The sequence below is a fragment of the Monodelphis domestica genome, chromosome 3 (assembly GCF_027887165.1).
Source record: "Monodelphis domestica isolate mMonDom1 chromosome 3, mMonDom1.pri, whole genome shotgun sequence".
Lineage (NCBI taxonomy): Eukaryota > Metazoa > Chordata > Mammalia > Didelphimorphia > Didelphidae > Monodelphis > Monodelphis domestica.
The window spans coordinates 434,219,674-434,239,126 of NC_077229.1; the positions used below are offsets into that span (position 1 = coordinate 434,219,674).

Below are 19,453 nucleotides of genomic sequence, written 5' to 3' on the forward strand. Positions count from 1 at the left end.
TTTCAAGCCACCCAATAAAAGGGAACCCTTTCCTTCAAGGAAAGCAGCACACAGATCAGGAGTGGTACTTAACAACAAGCTAGCTTCAGGGTATTTACCAGAAAAGGAAATTGAAATCGAAATTGAATGAATGCTAAGATCTCTTTTATAGACCCTCAGATTGAACAGTGGTCCCCTTTCCGCGGGCTTATGTATGTTTATTGGTCCAGGCACTCTGTATGCATGTGTTGGGAAGAGAGGGAAAGCTCAGAGTGTTTTCAGTTTCTGAAAGCTGAAGAGCCAATACCATGTGGACTCACCCTATGCTTCAAGGTCTGCTCAATTTGCTTATGTAGGTCCTTTCTTAGCAACAGGAGGAAGCAATCACTTATTTTTCTACCCTCCTCATATCCAGCCAAGATAAACTGACTTTTAAGGACTGAATAAGATGCAAGTGAGCTACTGTGAAGAATTATATCGTTGGTCATTTAGTCTTGATTAAAGTATCATTAAAATGGGTCCAAAATTCAAATGTGATCTTTAAAGGCAGTTCCATGGATTAATACATTTGTTGAAACAGAGTTTTCACTTCAGAGAGTTTGAGTCCAATCTGAAACCATGGAGAAGCCAGCTCAATTGCTTAAGACTTCCTAAAAATTCTTTTCATCAGGTCATTCTCCTGCTCAAAAATCCCATTGTCTATTGCCCCAAATTCAGATTCTTAGCTGGAAATCAATTTGATTCTGAGTACAATTTCAATCTGATATTCCTAAACTCTTTTAATGCATTACCCTCCATTGAGTTTTGAGTTTGAATTCCATTTTAGATATAGTGGATTGAACTGGCACATGCAAGCTTCTTTAATGCATTTAAAATGATTTAGTTTACACACAACTTTGCAAGAGGAACACTTCCTCTATTTTGTAAACCATGGATGCCAGTATTTTGGGTTGGGTATTGTTCTTCCTTATCTTACACAATGACACAATTTTTATTTTCCCTTCTCCGTTTTCCAGCTTCTCCACCCATTGCTCAGTTCTGACCCTGAGATGTTAGAGAAATCTTTATCTTGGTGCAAGCTTACATTACACTGGCAGAGGCATCATTAGATTATCAATCCCCAAAATTGGTCTAGTGTTGTGGGCAGAAACTTTCAAGTTTGCCAAACCTAAACTTTGAATACATATAATTATATAATCACATGAAATCAGCTAAATAAATCTGGAATCATGATTAACTTTGTTCCACTTAACAGGAAACAAGCCACATAGAAAACAATCAGTATTTTCAAAATCAGCTTCCCCATCACAATCACCATCATTGGCAATGATTTCTGCTGCCAAAGATCTTCTTATACTTAAATCTGCCCTCTTGAGCTCATCAGTTCTCTTTCTGGAGGTGGATAGCATTTTTTCATCATGAGTCCTTTGAATCACTGTATTGAGTACAGTAGCCAAGTCTTTCACAGTTGATCATCATTACAACATTGCTGTTACTGTGAACAACTATTTCCTGGTTCTTCTCACTTCATTTTGTATTGGTTCATATAGTACTTGACATGTTTTCCTGAAACCACCCTGGCCTCACAATCCCCATCATTTCTTATCACACAATAATACTCCATCACAAGCATATGCCACAACTTGTTCAGTCACTCCTCAATTGAAAGGTATTCCCTCAATTTCCAATTTGCCACCACAAAAAGAGCCTCCATAAATATTTTTGTATGTATGAGTCCATTGTACTTTTTGAGTACAAACTTAGTACTAATCTCACTGGATCAAAGGGTTTGCACATTTACAAAAGGTATTCTTCACAACAACCTGGTAAAGAAGCCATTCTTTTCATTTTACAAATGAAGAAACTGAGGTTCTATGTGGCTTAATCACAGTAACATAGCTAGTGCCTAAGGTGAAATTCAAAATCAAGAACTCCTGATTCCAAGTCCACATACTCTCCATTACACTACACTATCTCTAACTATTGATAGTTAATACCAATAAATACAAATACGTAAGGAGAGGATACCATTTTTAGAGAAAAACCTAAATAGAGGTTGCCAAAATGTTTTGATTCACATTATCCTTAGTGTCTCATGAACTTACTAATTTTTTCAGTGTCCCTAAGCCAAAAGAAATACTTACCAATTAGATTTATTCGGTAGTTAGACAAAAAAGGTTTTAATCTCCCCCATGGCACTTTTTAATGAGCCCTAAATTTTATTTAGCAGAATTGATTTAAAAACCCCAAACTATTAACACTAAAGGATGATAAGATTAATTTTTCATAAAATTAAATAATCATTATATGCCTTTATTCCCTTTTCTTCTATATTCCTTAGTTCTTTTCTCAAATAAAATGTAGGTTCATTGAATTGTTCTGTCTAGAAGGAACCTGGGAAACCATCTAGTTCAGGGATTCTTATTCTAGGACCATGAACTGATTTTAAAACTATATTTTGATAATACATGTCAATATAATTATATTATGGTTGTCTTTGTAATCCCATGTATTTTGTTTTATGCGCTTAGAAGGGGTTCATAACTTCCACCAGGAGTCCATGACATACACAAAAAGGGTAAGGTCTCCTAATCTAGTCTGATCTCCACATTTTATAAATGAGGCAAGTAGCAAGGGAAAGATTCTTTGCTCCAGGTCCCAAAGCAAACAGGTGGCAGGACTGGAACTCAAATTCAATATACTCCTGGGTCAGCCCCTTTATACTCTATAACATGCCTTATTCTTTATAATGCTGATCCAATAAACTTCAAATATTAAAAATCCTAGAAGAGCAGCACAAATTTATATATTATTCCAGAGTCGTTAAAAAAAAAGTTACACAAGCTGTCCAGATCTAAAAGTTAAAGAGCCTGAAACTGAACAAATCCTACAGTTGTGCCTATTGTGCCTATTTTACAGACTTGCATCTGGGGAAAATGGCTTAATAAATTTGTTATCATGATGAGAACTCAAAGTTCCACTTTATGTAAAAAGTTGATAAAAATCAGGGTAGATTGTGATAAAAGTAGAGATGTCACTTTTGCAATTGCTATCAGGAACTCTTTTAAAAAAATACAATTAAATGAAGAGAATGAAACAAAAGTGAGGCACGTTGGGAACATATAGATTCAGTAGATATAAACCATAATCAAATATTTGATTAAAAACAAAGCTTCTTACACACATGCAGATGGTGGCAGTAATGCAACAATAGAAGATCATTTGGAAGCTCTAAATGTACTTAATTGCATTATAATTTTTTGAAGAACAGAAAATTATCAACATAAGTCTTAGAGATTCTGATGAAAAAATTATCAGTTGTAGGATATTCAAAACAATAACAAAAGGAAAGTTTATTCTTTAATAGCAAATAAAATGTACTTTTATCCTTAGGATTAGTAATAGATATACTACTTTAGGCCTTATAAAGTGTAAGAAGATTTGCTCATATGTATTCATATTCATGAAATAATGATCATATGATAAAATTATTCATATTAATACCCCTCAAAAGAAACTCAACTGAGCTGAATATGAAGTATGATTCTCCTTCACCTGATACTTTGCCTGACTATATTTCAGTGAGTTGATACTTCTTTTATGTCTTGTAAATGCAATCTTTGACCAGTAGACTTGAATTATTTTTTTAAAGTCTGTTTTCTAAAGAGATCTCTAATTTCATTTTGTGGACATGAACACTCTTAATAAGGGAACTATATGTATATTAATGTTATTCTATTTTATAAGTATAGTATATTTATGGGGAATTTGGAAGTCAGTAAAGGTGCTTCACAATTTCCTGGAAAGCAATCCAGACCACACTCTTCCTTTTTTCCAACTCTGGGCACAGTTCATTGTTTATCTGCAATGTCTGCTCCAGAAATGCATACTACTCAACAAGCTGTAGAAAGTATTCATTTGGATTCAAGTTGAAATATGAGGAAAAACATTGTTCACCCATTTGAACTTTCCTGTGCAGACAGACTAAACTCTTTTAAGTGATTGCTGAGCCTCTGCAATATCATGGAACTTGTTTAAATCAACAGGATGTCATTAACAAATGAGCAATTTGGGAAGACGGCATCATTTGCCTGATCTCTTCTATCATAGTGGTGGGTACTTTATAATCAAGCATCCATGCCCTTATTTTATGCCTCTCCTGATTTTTATTATCAAAGGATCAGTAACCAGGGTTATTTTTCTACTATTATATCTTTCAAGAAATCTTGAATAACCTTAAAAACAAGCTTTTTTTTTTTTATAAGAGACTTATAAAGGATTTCTACCAGTTGAATGCTTTCCATAGTCAACAAATAGTAAAGACAATGGGATATATTTACTTCATCTTTCAATGGTTAGATGGTAAAGCTGTGATCCACTGTTGAATAACATTTGCAAAAATATTATTCCTTCATTTTGTGTATATATGAATCACATGAATATTGATTTGGGAGAATATATAGATTAGTCTTATAGATTGCTAACAGTTCATGTTTTATCAGTTATTATTTAAAAAAAATTAAATTAGGTCTGCTGCTTCAGATATCTTGTAAATCAGGTCCTCAGTGCCCTCACAATTTCATCACTTCCAGAACTGATTTACTTTATGTATATTTGAGTCAACCTTACTGCATTCTCAGGTATTTACAGTCTCTTTAGAGACATTTCTACTTCTTTTTAAAGTATTTTTTAAACCTCATGATCTGTGATGCCAGTGTTTAATGGAGACAACAGCTTGCTATTTTAAGTTTTGAAAATCTTTTCCACTTTTCTTCTATCTGTAGTCTTCTTTCCATTTTCATCCTTGAACAACTTTAGAATGACTTTCTTTAGTTGGATATATTCCTGAACTAATTTTACTTATGTCGATTTTACCCTGTGCTTCTTTATTTGAGAGGATCCTATTTATTTTCGTCCATGATCCTTCTTCATTAAGATTTTACAGATGAGTTCATATTTTTATATGGTGTTGCCTTGGAGAGCCATATCTCTCCATTTGAAAAGTTAATTTAAATGTTTGGTGATTAAAGCACCTTCTAGGGTTTTTTAAATCTCTTTGTTGAAGTAATTGTAGTAATTAACTACTCTAAGTACATTAAGTGCAATGTCTTTATCAAATGACCAACAAATTATTATGACATTTGAAAAACAAAATCATGCCAAAATTGATACTAAAATAAAACCAGCCAGAAAAAATAAAATTAGAACCAAAAGAAAAAACAACTTATAGGTTCTCCTTGGGAAGAAAAAAAGGCAAAGAAGTTGGAAGAAGACAACAAAATCATTAAGTTGGATGTATTGAATTTTCTTTTGTGGCATTTCCCCCCATAAAATGTAAACTCTTGGCTTTTTGCAGCTAAAGGAGTAGGCAATTAAAAAAAACCAATTTCTCACATTTTAACTCTGCCCTCATCCCATTATGGGAGACTAAGAGTCTTCTTTCTCTTCCACTTTTCAGGCTGCTTGTGATTGTCCAAAATCAGGGATGTCAATCAGAAGGTTTGATGAGAATATATGAGGATAAAAGGAGTAGATGAACACTGTTCACATCCTAAAATATTCTTATCAAACCCATAATTTATACTTCAAACAACACAACAATACATAAAAATTTTTAAATTAAAAACCTCTGACCCAGTAATCCCAATAATTGGGAACACATATCAAGGAAAGGATGAGGAAAAAATATTTATACTTAAATGTTTATAGCTGCCCTGAATTTAATAGCAAAAAGCTACAAACTACTAAATGAAAAACAATTGAGGATGTAACTAGACTTTAGTTTATTATCAAAACAATAAAATTAAAAAGTACATGCCAAGTTACAACTTTATCTGTGCTCCTCTAAGTTCACCCTTTTAACAGAGACATATCTTCTGTCTTGGCCTAGCTACAATTTGTATTTTCTTGGACATTATGGCATTAAATACAATCCTGTGTGTGTTTGTTTATTCTAATAAATTCTAATAAAAGAAAGGTCAGTTTGATCCGCATTTAATAAAGCTTTTATGAAAGCTTAAAAAAAGCTACTTGCACTAAATAAATTGATATTGTTATAAGAAAAACTCCAGACCTACCCTACTATGGTGAACTTCTGGCCCACTCTGACCAATTGATTACATCCACTTGGTCTCCTCTCCTTATGATCAGACTCCAGCAGCTTTATTAAACAAATGCCCAAGCACATCACTTGCTACAGATACAATGAGCGGGAAAAGTATTCTAATTCTCTTCTAACATGGTGTCATGCTTCCCTGCCTTTTGGCTAAAATTGAACTTAGTGTAGTAATAAAACTGAAAGGGAGCTCCAGAAATCATCTGGTTCAACTGCCCACTTCCATGTAAGTGAATGATTAAACCACCCAAGAGAAATGATTATCTGTTCTCACACACAAAAAGCAAATAGTATTTTCAGTGGCCATAAGGAATAGCCAATTCTCAGAGTTCTCTCATTAAACAGCTCAGTGGCTTTTAGGAGTCAGGTTAAGAGTTTGGATAGCATTGTACAACCCAGTGCCATGCTAACAAAAGAAAAGAAGGCATCCTGTGAATGTTGGAACACATAAGTGCCTGCACAAGTAAGCAACACAGAATTTTTACGCACAACTTGAGAGGCTAATGTCTGAGTGGTGCTATTAAGAATTATAGGGACAGCGAGGTGGATCAGTGGATTGAGAGCCAGATCTAGAGATGGACCTAGTCCTGGGTTCAATCTGTTTGCAGACACTTTCTAGCTGTGTGACCCTGGGCAAGTCACTTAACCCCCATTGCCTACCCCTTTCCACACTTTTGTACTGATTCCAAGATGAAAGGTAAGGGTTTAAAAAAAATTATATAGCTCAAACTCCGTAAAGGAAAGGATGGGAAAAGTATTCCAAACAGTGCCTACTTACCTAAATCAAACAAACCATGCAATTTGGATGGAACAAAAACTAGTCAAAGAAAAAATGCCAGAAGCAGAGTCCTACAAATAGTGGATGGCCAAAGGTCAGATTACACATGCATTCAATGTGGAAAATGAAGTCTTCTCATAATGACCAAGTGACTACCTAGGATAGAACTATAGAAGTCCAAGAAAGAATCAGTGACTAATTAGCTCCTGAATTTAGCAAAATTGATACTATGGGTTTTCACAAGTAATTTCTATAGCAGAGGCAGTCCACTGGAGAAGAAAGTATGTTGTACTTGGAGTCAAGAAAAATCTAAATTTAAATCATATTTCTGACATGAGTTGTGTGCCTAGGGACAACTTGAGTCTCTGAACCCAAGTTTCCCCATTCATAAATTGAGAAGAATAACAACAGTTGTTGGTAGGATCAACTGAAACAGAATACATATATTTTTAATTCTCATTTTGATTATTATATTGGATTGTTGATTATTGTAATATCTAGATCCATTTTACATGTTAAAATAGTATCTTAATTCCATAAAGAGAAGATATTTGCATACTTTTTTATATTTTTCAAGTGATTTGCTTTAGAGAATGGAACATAACAAAACAACCTTAGTTGGAATTCATGAATTGCAGGAAATCTGTTTGAAGGAGAGAGATTCTGGGGATACAAGGATTTCTCATTATGATTAGGGCACAAGTATGCTTCCTTTCCAAAAAGATTTCTGGCCACTATAATCATGGGATAGTGGTGGTGAGACTTTCCAAAGTCCTTAAAAAAGTGTTTTAAAGACATAACTTATGTCCCAAACTCCAAATTAATAAATTTAGATGTCTTCAGTTGTTTTTTGTTTTGTTTTGAAACAAGGTACATTTGGGGGATGAAGAGGGATAAACTATTCATGAGTTAAATGTGACCTATAGGTCATATCATGATAGAAAAAAAAAGTACCTAGTCTACCATGGACAAGGACACTGATTCAAGATGGTAGTACAAGGGGTACCACCTAAGGCCAAAGGTCATGATGCTAGGTAGGAATTCCTGTAAGTGCTACCCTGACACCCATACACCAAAAGCTGTTCCCTAATGATTTAAATTTTACAGCCTTGTTTTACAACTGTTCATATTCAGAGCATCTGCAAAGTTTTTCTTGCATCCATGAGAGTAGATGACTTGTAGGAAAATCAATCAACAATTTAATGAAGCCCTACAACATTTACAGCACTATTCTAAAACTATGGAAACCCAATAGCAAGTTTAAGCCAGGCATAGTAAAGTCATTCTTTTTTAAACCTTTACTTTTCGATCTTAGTAGCAAGTCTAAGACAGAAGGACAAGTAAGAGCTGGACAAACAGGGTTATGTAAAGATAATTTTAGAGTTGTGACTTAAAATCTAAATTAATTGGTTGCCAGGGAAAAATCCCAAATAAAATACCCAAGTCAGTCTAGAAATTTATGGCAATTTTAATTAATATAGAGGGAAGGATTTAAGGAGAAAGAGGGAAGAGGGTAAAGGATTTTGGGCCAGGCAGGGGGAGGAGTTCAAGATTTCTGCTGCTAGGAAGATTAGAGGCTTCTAAGAGGATAAGTTTGGAAAGTAAAGGAGAAAAAACTCAGCCAGAAACTCACCACCGAACTGGACAATAGCTTGTAGCTATGCCAAGATGCTGAAAGGCCCAGCATGCTGCCACCAGTCAACTCTCCACTGCCAAAAGGTCCCAGAGAGAGGAAGTGAGCCAAATATATAGACCTTTTACTCTTGTGTCCCCTCCTCTAAATGCCCATTCTTTAGTTCTCATCTTCTTTGATTAGATTATATCTTTAGAGTTACTTAACACTTCTTTGTTAAGTACACCTGTTGTTAGTTACTTGACCTTTTTGTGATTAATTTAAACTTTATAGTTAAGTGATTTCCCCAAGGTCACACAGCTGGAAAGTGTCTGAAGTCAAATTTGAACTCAAATTCTCTTGATTCCAGATCTGGTGCTTTATCCACTGTGCCTTCTAGAGGCCCCAAAGTGAAGTCTTAAAGATAAAACAAAATGTCTTCAAGATTATTAACATTACTAGAGCATGAATATTCATACTATCTGAATAGTATGTATATTTACATTCTGCATTTATAATTTTTTGAATAGTAGTTATTGAATAATTCTAATAAGAATAGTTTCTGGGATATTTCCAAAATATTAGATGACAAAAAAGTCTTTTAAATATTGCAGAGAAGCCCTTGTACTCCTTAAATTTGCTCATTCATGTATATTATTGAAATTGGACTTTCTACAAAAGGAATTATATAAACTTCTGAGTATCTTTGAAATTAATGCCACAATTTCAGAGGTATAAAACTTCAAAGCAACTTGGACCAGGTATTTTGAGAATATCTCAAACAAAGAGGAGGAACTCTCTTCTACTACAAAACTCCTCAGACAGCAAACTAATTTTTTCTTATTTTATTTGAGACAGGGAATGCAAGCAACTGCAACAACTTTCAAAATAAATGGGGCCATGAATCACAAATGATCATAGAATGCTTGGATATTAGAAAGGAAACCTTTTAGTCAAGGAAATAGCAGATAAACAAAAGGAAAAAAATGAGCATGGTTGGACACTTTACCAAATTGTCATTTATATGATAAATTAAAATTCTTTATACATGTAGAATATAAAAATGGAGGCTATAGAACTTTCACTGAATCATTAAAACAAGTTATTACCCATTCTTATCCTATAATTATTTTACAAGGACCATAATCCTCCCCAGATTAAAACTATAGAGCAGAGGTCAATAATCAGAGTAGTATCTCTTGAAGCTAGAGACATAAAAATCATTAATGCTTAGCTAAAAAATTCTGGTTTTACCAATCATTAATACTTAGCTAAATCCAGTTTATGAAAGAGTAAAATGTTAAAGTCAATACAAGTATAAAATATATTCAGTTTTCACTGGCTGTCCCCCAAGCCTGCAATAATTATTCCTCATCAGTAAATATCTTGGAGTCATGGGCTTCTTTCAAAATCCAGTTCAAATGCTGTCTTCTACTAGAGCTCTTTTCTAGTCCCTTCAGCTGCTATTGCTTTCCCCTCTAAGGTTACCTTCCATTTATTCAAGGAATTCTTAATCTTTTTTGTGCCAGTCTCCTTTGGCAATCTAGTAATGACAATGAGCTCCTTCTCTGGATGCTCTTAAAAGCATAAAAACATATGGGATTGCATATTTATGGTCTGCATTTATAATTATGTAGAACAGTAATTATTGAATTTGCTTTTTAAGAAGCTCACAAACAGAGAGCTAGGCAACACAGTGGATAGAGCACCAGACCTGTAGTCCAGAGAACTTGGGTTCAAATCTGACCTCAGACATTTCCTAGGTGTGTGACCCTGGGCAAGTCACTTAACTGCAACTACCTAGCTCTAGCTGCTCTTCTGTCTTATGACTGATACTAAATCAATGAATTGGAAATTGAGGGGATGTCCTCTAATTGGGGAATGGCTGAACAAATTGTGGCACATGTTGGTAACAGAATACCATTGTGCTATAAGAAATGATAAGCAAGATGATTTTAAAAAAGCTGGAAAGGACTGCAGGAACTGATGCAGAGCAAAATAAGCAGAACTGAATTAACGTTGTACACAATAACAGCAATATTGTACAATGATCATCTGTGAAAACTTGGCTCCTCTTAGCAATGCAATGGTCTGGGACAATCCTGAAAGACGTATGACAGGGAATGCTATCCACATCCAGAGAAAGAACTATTGGAGTTGTCTTTCACATCAGTGTATTTATGGTTTTATTTGGAGTTTTGGTTATGTATGAGGGTGCTCTTACAACAATGACCAATATAGAAGTATGTTTTGTATGGCAATAAAAATAAAATTTAAAATAAATAAAAAGAACTCATATGGTCAGAAGGTAAGGGTTAGAAAAAGAAGCTTGTGAACCCCAGGTTAAGAAGCCCTGATCTAGGTAATATATATATATATATATATATATATATATATATATATATATATATATATATATACATATACACATATACATATATATATAATTTATATTTTATATATACTATATATATTTACGGATATGTTATAGTTCTCCCCGTCTTGCTTCCCCTCCCCCATGAGAAAGTAAACTCCTTGAAAATGAACTTTTTTTTTTCCTTTGTAAACCTAGGATATAGCTCAGAGCCAGGCAAGATAATATGTATTTAACAAATCATTATTGAATGACATTTAGAAATATCCCAACCGTCCTATATAGAGTAGTTTAGCTAAGGATGCAAAACACATACCCACATTTACACACACCTCCAAGGCAGAATTCAAGCAAAGGGAATGCTTAGGGTGGTTTGGACCTTGGGCTAGCTGGGAGTTAGAATACTACAGAAGAAAGAGCAGCACCTAAGAACTTGGGGTTACATCTTGATCCTGTCGTTTTCTACCTCTATAACCTAACATCTGGTAATTCAGTGTCCTCATCTGTAAAATGAGAGAACTGGACTAGAAGGCCTCACAAGTCTCTTCCAGCTCTAATATGACCCTATGATTTTAGTCTCCTAGCAGCCCTAACCTCCACATTGTTCTGTAGTAGTCTATACAGAATTGTGTCTGTAGTAGTTTATACAGAATGCTAGGGGATGCTATGATGAAAGCTAGATTCCAGAGCCTGAAAGCTAGACCAAAGCTTGAACAGCCTTAAGTCTTCCTTTTGACTGAATTCTGCTGTTTAAAAATTTTTTCTCAAATCTATAAAAAAATAATTACTAAGAGGAAATAAAAAACAAGATTTTTTCCCCTTAAAATAAAAAAAAGAGGCTGGACCTTAAGAGCAACCAATATTAATAGTAACACCATATGCTAACGTGTACGGAACAATCATGACTAGAGGTCCCGTTTAGTCCTTTATAGTGGTGATACAAGTATCTAGTTGCAATAAGCTAAGCTCTTTACTAATAATAATTCAAAATGTAATGCTTAAGACCCTTCCTTACAGGGCCCCTTCTTCATCTTAGCCTCTTTTCTTTCTGAGTCTCAATTAAAATTACACCTTCTGCAAGAAGCCATTCCTGTCCTCCTTAATCACAGTGTCCTCCCTCAGAGATCATCTCCAGGTATCCAGTATATATATTTGTACACAGTTGTTTGCATATCACCCCCCCCCACCCCCATCAGACTGTGAGATCCTGGAGAATAAGAACTGGAGATTTTATTTTTACTTTTTGTCTTTGTTTGTATCCCAAGGACTTAGTGGAAGCCTGGTATACACTAGGTGCTTAATAAATATTTGTTGCTTGCTTGCCTGGAGTATAATCATTTTCATCCCATTTAAAAATATTCATGCATAACTTCCAGAAATTGATAAAATATCAGAATATTTAAAATTCTTAACTAAAAATAGAAAGTACCCTCAAATCCCACCACATAATTAAAATTGTTAATCAAGAGACTTCATAATATGATTTCTCTGAAAATAAACCAAATAGTTGTGATTAAATCACTCATACGAAGTTCTTCCACTGCCACATACTGTAAAGGTGTTTAATAATGGATTTATAATAAAGACAGCAACAATAGCTCTAGCAATAACAACTATGTCTCTGTATATAAGATTCAACTGAACAATTCTGAGGAGCCAAGGCACTGTGTTGAGTACTGGGGATATAAAGATGAAGAGTCCTTGCACTTAAGTAGTTTATAGCCAATGGGGTGGTGGTGGGGGTCATCTTTACAACTTTGACTATATAGTAGTGCTTCCTTCTATCATGATCCTGCATCTAATGTAAGATTACTTCCTTTTATAGGCATATATTTTCTTTCAATTATTTCAAAGGAGGTAGAGGGGCTTTTCACATAGAACTATCACTAGAAAGTCTCTGTGATGGCAGCACTGCATAGATAATATGCATATTTCAGTGTTTCAAATATAAGAACGGAGGAAAAAATAAGGTAATTTCCCCACTCTGAGCATTTTTAAATGGCTCGGGTCACAGCTCAGGAAAATTGACTATAGATGTCAGATTAGGATAAAGGTATGGGAGAAGATAAATGCAGTTAGAAGGGGATCCAAGGTTAGAGGCATTTTCCTTTGCCTCTCCCCTCCATAGTATGTAATCTACCCCCCCCCCCGCGACCCCCTCCCCCCCCCCCCCCCCCCCCCCCCCGTCTTCCGTTGTCCTCTTTCCACCTACAACTGTCTTCAGCCTGGGTTCAGTCCCCATTACACCATGCACTTGACACCCTAAGCACCTAACGAGGGGAACTCGGGCAAACCGTTTTAGATCCTTGTTTCAAACATAAATTTTCATTCTACGCCTCCCAACAGCCAGAGAAAAAGCTTCTCTGACAACTCTAGGGATGAAGACGGGAGAAGTAAGGAGTCTTTCTACTGGCAGCAGTTGGAGAGAAATGGTAAATTATAGTTAAAAATAAAGTATGCCCGTTCCTAACGAAGCGAGTAGGGCATTCTTGAAGAGTATTATTTGCAGTCATCCTGTGATCTGATCTGGGATCTCCCCTGTCCTTCCCTACAGGAATTCCCCTAATCTGCTGCCCCCACCCCCTTTACTTCTCTTATGCTCCCGAAACCTTAGGAAGGGGATTCCATGGATCTCGACTCCGGCATTCCCAAGAGTGAGTGAGTGTGTGGAAGCCGAGTTTAAATGCCCTTCCTGGAGGGACATCCTACCAAGAGGCTCGGGTGCCAGAGAGCATAGAGAACTCCTAGTCTTTTCTCCAGAGGCTTTCGGGATTAACGCCCACCACCTTTTAAACTCTAATATGTGCCTTTTAAAAATTTAATGAGTACATCCCCTCGCCCCCCCGCCCCCAGAAGTTGAGTATCCGTTCTCTTTCCCTTTCCCCCTTTGGTTGAGCAGAAGGATGAAAACGATGAGGTCTTCTCCCGCTCCATTCCCTCGAATACCCTGACCCCAAGGGTCCTCCTGGCATCCGACTTCCATCTTCTACGACTCCCCATCCTAGCCCCAGCTTCTGTCGCTGCCTCCGCCGCTGGCTCCAAGAGCCGAAACTTGGGGACGCTAGCGGCACTGGGGTAGGCTGGGGGAGCCCCAGCCCGGGTGACTCCTTACCTTTTTGACGTTCAGCGCTTGGAGCCGACTTTGGCACCCACCGAGCTCCTCGTTGCCACTGCTCCTCCCGCGTGTTCCGCCGATGTACCTGGTCGCAGCTCCCCCCACCCGCCCCGGCCCCGCCACCCCAGCAGCGGGCTATTTAACACTTCATGGCGCGCAGCTCTTGGCCCCGGGCCCCGCGGAACGTGTGTCCGGCTTGGCTGTGGCAACTGCGGCTACTGCCGCTCCTCCTCCACTCCAATGGCTTCTCGACTTTCCCCCGCCCCGGTCTCGTCCCCTCCCTCCTCCTGCTTTCCTCTCTCTCTTTCCTTCCCTCTTCCCTAGTCTCCCGAGGACCGGATGAACAGGTTTCGCCGCTCCCCGGAGGTGCCTCTCCTCTCACTACAGCCGAGGCCACCACAGCCCAGGTAGAAGGTGGTGAGAAGGGGGGCAGGAAAGAGGGAGTGAGAGAGACTGGGAGGGGTCTTCTCTTCGCTGCTGGGGGTGGGGGGAGGAGCAGAACTAAGTGGGAAACACCGACTAGGAAGAGCGGGAGGAGAGAAAAGCCCTAATCGACCCTGGCTGATTCTCTTTCACCTTCTGCACACTTGCGGTCCCTCACTCCCACCGTGCTCGTCCGGGGCGTTTAGATCAGCCCGGTTTGGTTCCCCCGCCCCTAACCTTGGCTAGCAGCCTGGAGCGACTGCTGCCCCCCCCTCCCCCTTCCCCTCCTTGCTGGGACCACAGCAGCTGCTACAGCTCTCGATTTACACTTCGTGTATGCCTTCAAAAAGGGCCCAGGAACCTACACTCCCTCTCCGTTCCCTCCACCTCCAAACCCGTGGAGTGCTTGGGAAGAGCAGAGTTCGCTTTTAGCTTTCCATCTGCCCTCGAGTTTCTCTTTACGAAGCCTGAAACGAAATTCTGGTCACTGGGGTGCCCCTGGGAGTGGGGAGGGGGCAAGATAGAGAAGGACTGTAAGCTGCCCCATTCTCATGCCACTAGTTTATTGAACTACCTCTGAATGGCAAAGTGCTCCAAGCGCCAGTGACGAAGGGTAGGTGAAAATGCAGAAAACGAGAACACACTCAAGAGTTTTACTCTTATATTGATGGCCAAGCGAAGGTAACTCATGCCAGCTCTACAAACCTGCACAACACAACTAGCACACACGGATATGCTGTATTTGATTCAGTTTCGTGTGAATTTGACTTAGAACCAACATGTATTTGAACACCACTTGTTTGTTACCTATATGACCTTGAACAAATATCTTCTCCGAGCCTTAGATTCTTCATCTGTAAAATGAATTGGACCAGAAGGTCTAAAATCCCTTTCAGCTGTCTATAATTTCCTCCCATCTCAAAAATAAAGACTTGCTTTGGTATATACTTATTTTGTGTCTTACCCTCCTCTTGCTAAGAGTTGCGCCAGTAGGTGTTCAGTTTTCTTTCATCTAAGAAACATTTATTTAGCTGCCTGCTGAATGGTTAACACTATGCAAGGCTTAGGAGTCTGTGCCCTCACGGAGCTTCCATTCTAGAAGAAAAGATGGCCCGGCCAATTATTGTGCTGGTAAATGTTTAACCAGGGGGTGGGGTGGGGTAAGAGGGCAGCTAGATTTCTCTGTGGATTGAGAGCTAGAAAGGAAAGGTTCTGGCGCCTTATGACTCTTCTGCCTAGGAACTAATACACGGTATTGATTCTAAGATAGAAGATACAAGATAAAAAAAAAATGGAGTGGGTGGAGGCAAAGAAAATCTATAAGCATGGCAGGCTTTTAAGTTTAATACGTACTACCAACATTTTCTACATCATATAATATTACAATCAACAAAATGATAAATCAATCCCCTATTTGTTTACAGATTTCTGGGGTGTAAATGCTCACAGTGAAAATTTAACAATGAAGAGAAAGTTAGAATTGACTCCAGCACATCCCTGCTTGCACACACACATATATGGTAATTATATGCACTAAAAAGAAATTCAAAACAAAGTGCTATGAGAAATCAGAACAGGAATATGAATCTGGAAAGACTTAGTGTCACGTTTAAGTCTTGAAGGAGTAGTAGAACTTCAAAAGTTACTGCAGGTGTGTGTGGACAGCTAGGTGCTACAGGCCTGGAGTCAGGAGGACCTAGGTTCATATCTAGCCTCAGATATTTCCTAGCTGTAAGACCCTGGTCAAGTCACTTAATCCCATTTGCTAGCCCTTGCCCTTCTGTCTTAGAGTTGTTACTAAGACAAAAGGTAAGCTTTAAAAAAGAAAAGAGGAAAGCAATCTCCAGATGGACAGGCAACCTTAATCAAAAATAAGAGGACAGGAAGCAGAGAATTTAAAAAATATGTATATTTTGGATTCCACACTTAACAAATACCAAAGATCCCCAAGCATTTCCACATGACAAAGTATAGCATAAAAGGGGATTATATGTAAACACATGGATCTCTATTCTAAAAGTTTTTAAAGGTATATAATAAATTCAATACATTATTTCAAAACTGCTTTACCCATCCTTGTTTTCTTGTGGACTGCCTTAAAAAATATATCAAAGACAATCCTCTTTTTTCTTTTTTTTAAAGAGGCAATATTATTGTTATCTTCTTTCCCACACAAAGCCCCTCCCAATTAAAAAAACAACAAATCTTGGAACAAGTATCATCAAGCAAAACAAAATCAAATCTCTGCCATATCCATAAATGTATGTCTCCTTCCACACCTTGAATCCATCACTTCTCAGTTAAAAAGCAGGTTATAGCTCAAGTACCAAACCTAGTCTACAGACATGGCTGGTCTTGTATTCTTGTTGAGACACTTAAAGTCTTCCAAAGGTTGTTTTGTTTGTTTTTTAATTTTTATTCTATTATGTTGCTGCTGTTGTATGAATTTTTCTTCTGGTACAAAAAGGAGAGATTTGTTCAGGAAACAGGAAATGGCAGGAGTTATGGGGAACCTAGAGTGTATGAAAACTAGGTTGAAGCCTGGTAATAGAGTGCCTGTGATATCTGAGTACCAGAATACCAACTTGAACAGTTCCTCAAAGTCTCTACACAAATTCTCCACTTATTTTGACTTCTTAAAAAAATCCTTCCCTTCTGTCTTGGACTCAATGCTAAGTATTGGTTCCAATATAGGAGAGTAATAAGGGCTAGGCAACTGGGGTTAAATGAATTGCCTAGGGTCACACAGCTAGGACGCATCTGAGGGCAGATTTGAATCCAGAGTCTCCCATCTCCAGGCCTGGCTCTCTAGCCAATGAGCTACATAGTTGCCCCAGTTATTTGACTTCTCTGAGTAGTAGGAATTTACTTATCTGTGTTCATGTGTATATCCTCAGTCTGTTGTAAATTCCTTGAGGGCAAGTATTATTCTTTTCTTCTTGTCCAAATCTTTAGAACACCATTTGGAGTTTTCTTGCCAAAGATACTGGTATGGTTTGCCATTCCTTCTCCAGCTTATTTGACAGATGAGGAAACTGAGGCAAATAAGATTAAATAACTTGTCCAGGGTTATACAGCTAGCAAGTGACTGAGACTGGATTTGAATTTAGGTCTTCCTACTTTATGCTGAGCACTCTTATCACCTGGCTTCCCATGCCTTGGAAATAACATTTTAAAATGTTTTTTTTTTCAAAGTAAATTTCAGTAATAACTCATTTGGTTTTTTGTTTGTTTGTTTTAATGGGGTAATAAGTAACCCAAGTTGTACTTTAAGAAAATTAATCTGGTTTCTGTTCTGAATTGGAAGAGAGAGTAGAGGACTATTGCTGTAGCTTATTAATGTAATGATTGTCTAAGCAGGCAGATAGGTGGCTCAGTGGATAGAGTGCCAGGCTTGGAATCAGGAAGACTCCTTAGTTCAAATCTATCCATAGACTCTTACTACCCAGGTTACTCTGGGAAAGGCACTTTACTCTGCTACAGTCTCCTCATGAAAAAAATGAGTTGGAGAAGGGAATGAGAAATCACTTCATTACCTCTGCCAAGAAAATCCCAAATATCTCTCAGACATCACTGAAAAAGGACTGAATCGGGGCAGTTTCAGTGGAGTGAGAGCCAGACCTAGAGATGATGGGAGGTTCTAGGTTCAAATCTGGCCTCAGACACTTCCCAGCTGTGTGATCCTGGGCAAGTCATTTAACCCCCATTGCCTAACCAATATACAGTATTGATTCCAAGACAGAAGGAAAGGGTTTAAAAAAAAAAGGACTGAAATGAAACACAAGAAAAAAGAGGCTGGATTGGTGATGAAGGTGCTCCAAGAAGAGACAATCAGGTATATCGGCAAGAGCACTGGATTTGGAGTCATACGACTATTTAATATACCAACTAGACAAATTATGTAAATTACAAATAAAAAATTCAATTTCCTCAATAAGCCTCAATTTCTTATCTGTTATTTTTAGACTAGCTAGTCTTCTGTCTCTAAATCTTATGAATGGAAAGATATCTTGGGAAGAATAAAATTGACAGGATTTCACCATAATGGGATTTCAATAGAAAAGCAAAAAAGAACTTTGCAACTTTTAGTCATATGACTGAAAGAATTATAAAAAGAAAACTAAGCTAGGATGTGAGTAGGGAAGGTGAGAAAGATGAAAATTTTGGTTCTGTACCAGGTAAGCAGTACCTGCCCTGCTAGGCCATCTGGAAGATTGTAGGTGGCCACAGGAATTCTCCTTTTATCTAACAATCAACCTTACCTGAGGCAAAAGCTACCTATCTTCACCTCCAGCAGACCCAACTCTCAAAACCTCCCCAAACTGAGACAGAAACAGCTTTAGCCAGAAGCCTTGCGGGCTCGTTTCAATTTGAACAGGTGAAGGCAGTCAAAGGATAATTAATTGGGCAGCAGTTAGAAGGGGGATGTTAATACACCGGCTACCTATGCAACAGTTGGGCTTCCCATCAGATCTTTTGTCCTGTATTCTTCAGGAGCCAGCTCTGTCCTCTTTACTTTTTTTCTGGAGTAACCTGACTTTTTCTTTCAAAAATAAAGTATAATAAAAAATAAATAAACCAGGCATTGTAGCATCCCAGTCTTAAGAGTGTCCATATGAATCTAGAAAGGGGTTTAAAAAACAAAACCACCTGGGGTGTGGTAGAGGCATGGAGAGGACTTGTGATCCAAGCCACAGGGGCTAATTTTTTTTAAGTAAGGGGGTAATAAATGACATCAGAAGAGTCGTTAATTTGGCATCTCCCCTATAAAACAGAGGGGGGAAAACACTAGAAGAAGCATTATAAGGAGACAGTTTCTGCCCTTTACCAAGTGACCCAGCTCAGAGAGCCCTTTCCCATCCAGGAAAAAAGACCAGCTACCCCTGGAAGAGACTGTTTTAGTCACTCCAGGCAGACTCAGGATTCTTGCTCTTGCTGCTCCTTTTAAAGAACATATTGATACATCAATGTGTATGGCTCTTTATATGGGTATTTTTGGGGGTACTTATGTACCTCATCTCTGTGCATTTCTCAGTGAGAATATATATATGTATATA

General features: G+C 37.8%; 1 protein-coding gene and 1 pseudogene across 1 annotated transcript in view; one reads left to right on the forward strand and one right to left on the reverse strand.

Moving 5' to 3' along the window:
* Positions 1 to 14,526, reverse strand: part of ATP8B1 (ATPase phospholipid transporting 8B1) — a 135,545-nt gene extending 121,019 nt beyond the window's left edge. Inside the window, exon 1 of the mRNA XM_001366279.4 lies at positions 13,971 to 14,526. The gene's annotated coding sequence lies outside the window, so the exon portion shown is untranslated. The remainder of the gene's footprint in view (positions 1 to 13,970) is intronic.
* The window catches only part of LOC100022198 (stress-70 protein, mitochondrial-like), an 86,794-nt pseudogene that overhangs the window by 12,504 nt on the left and 54,837 nt on the right, over positions 1 to 19,453 (forward strand).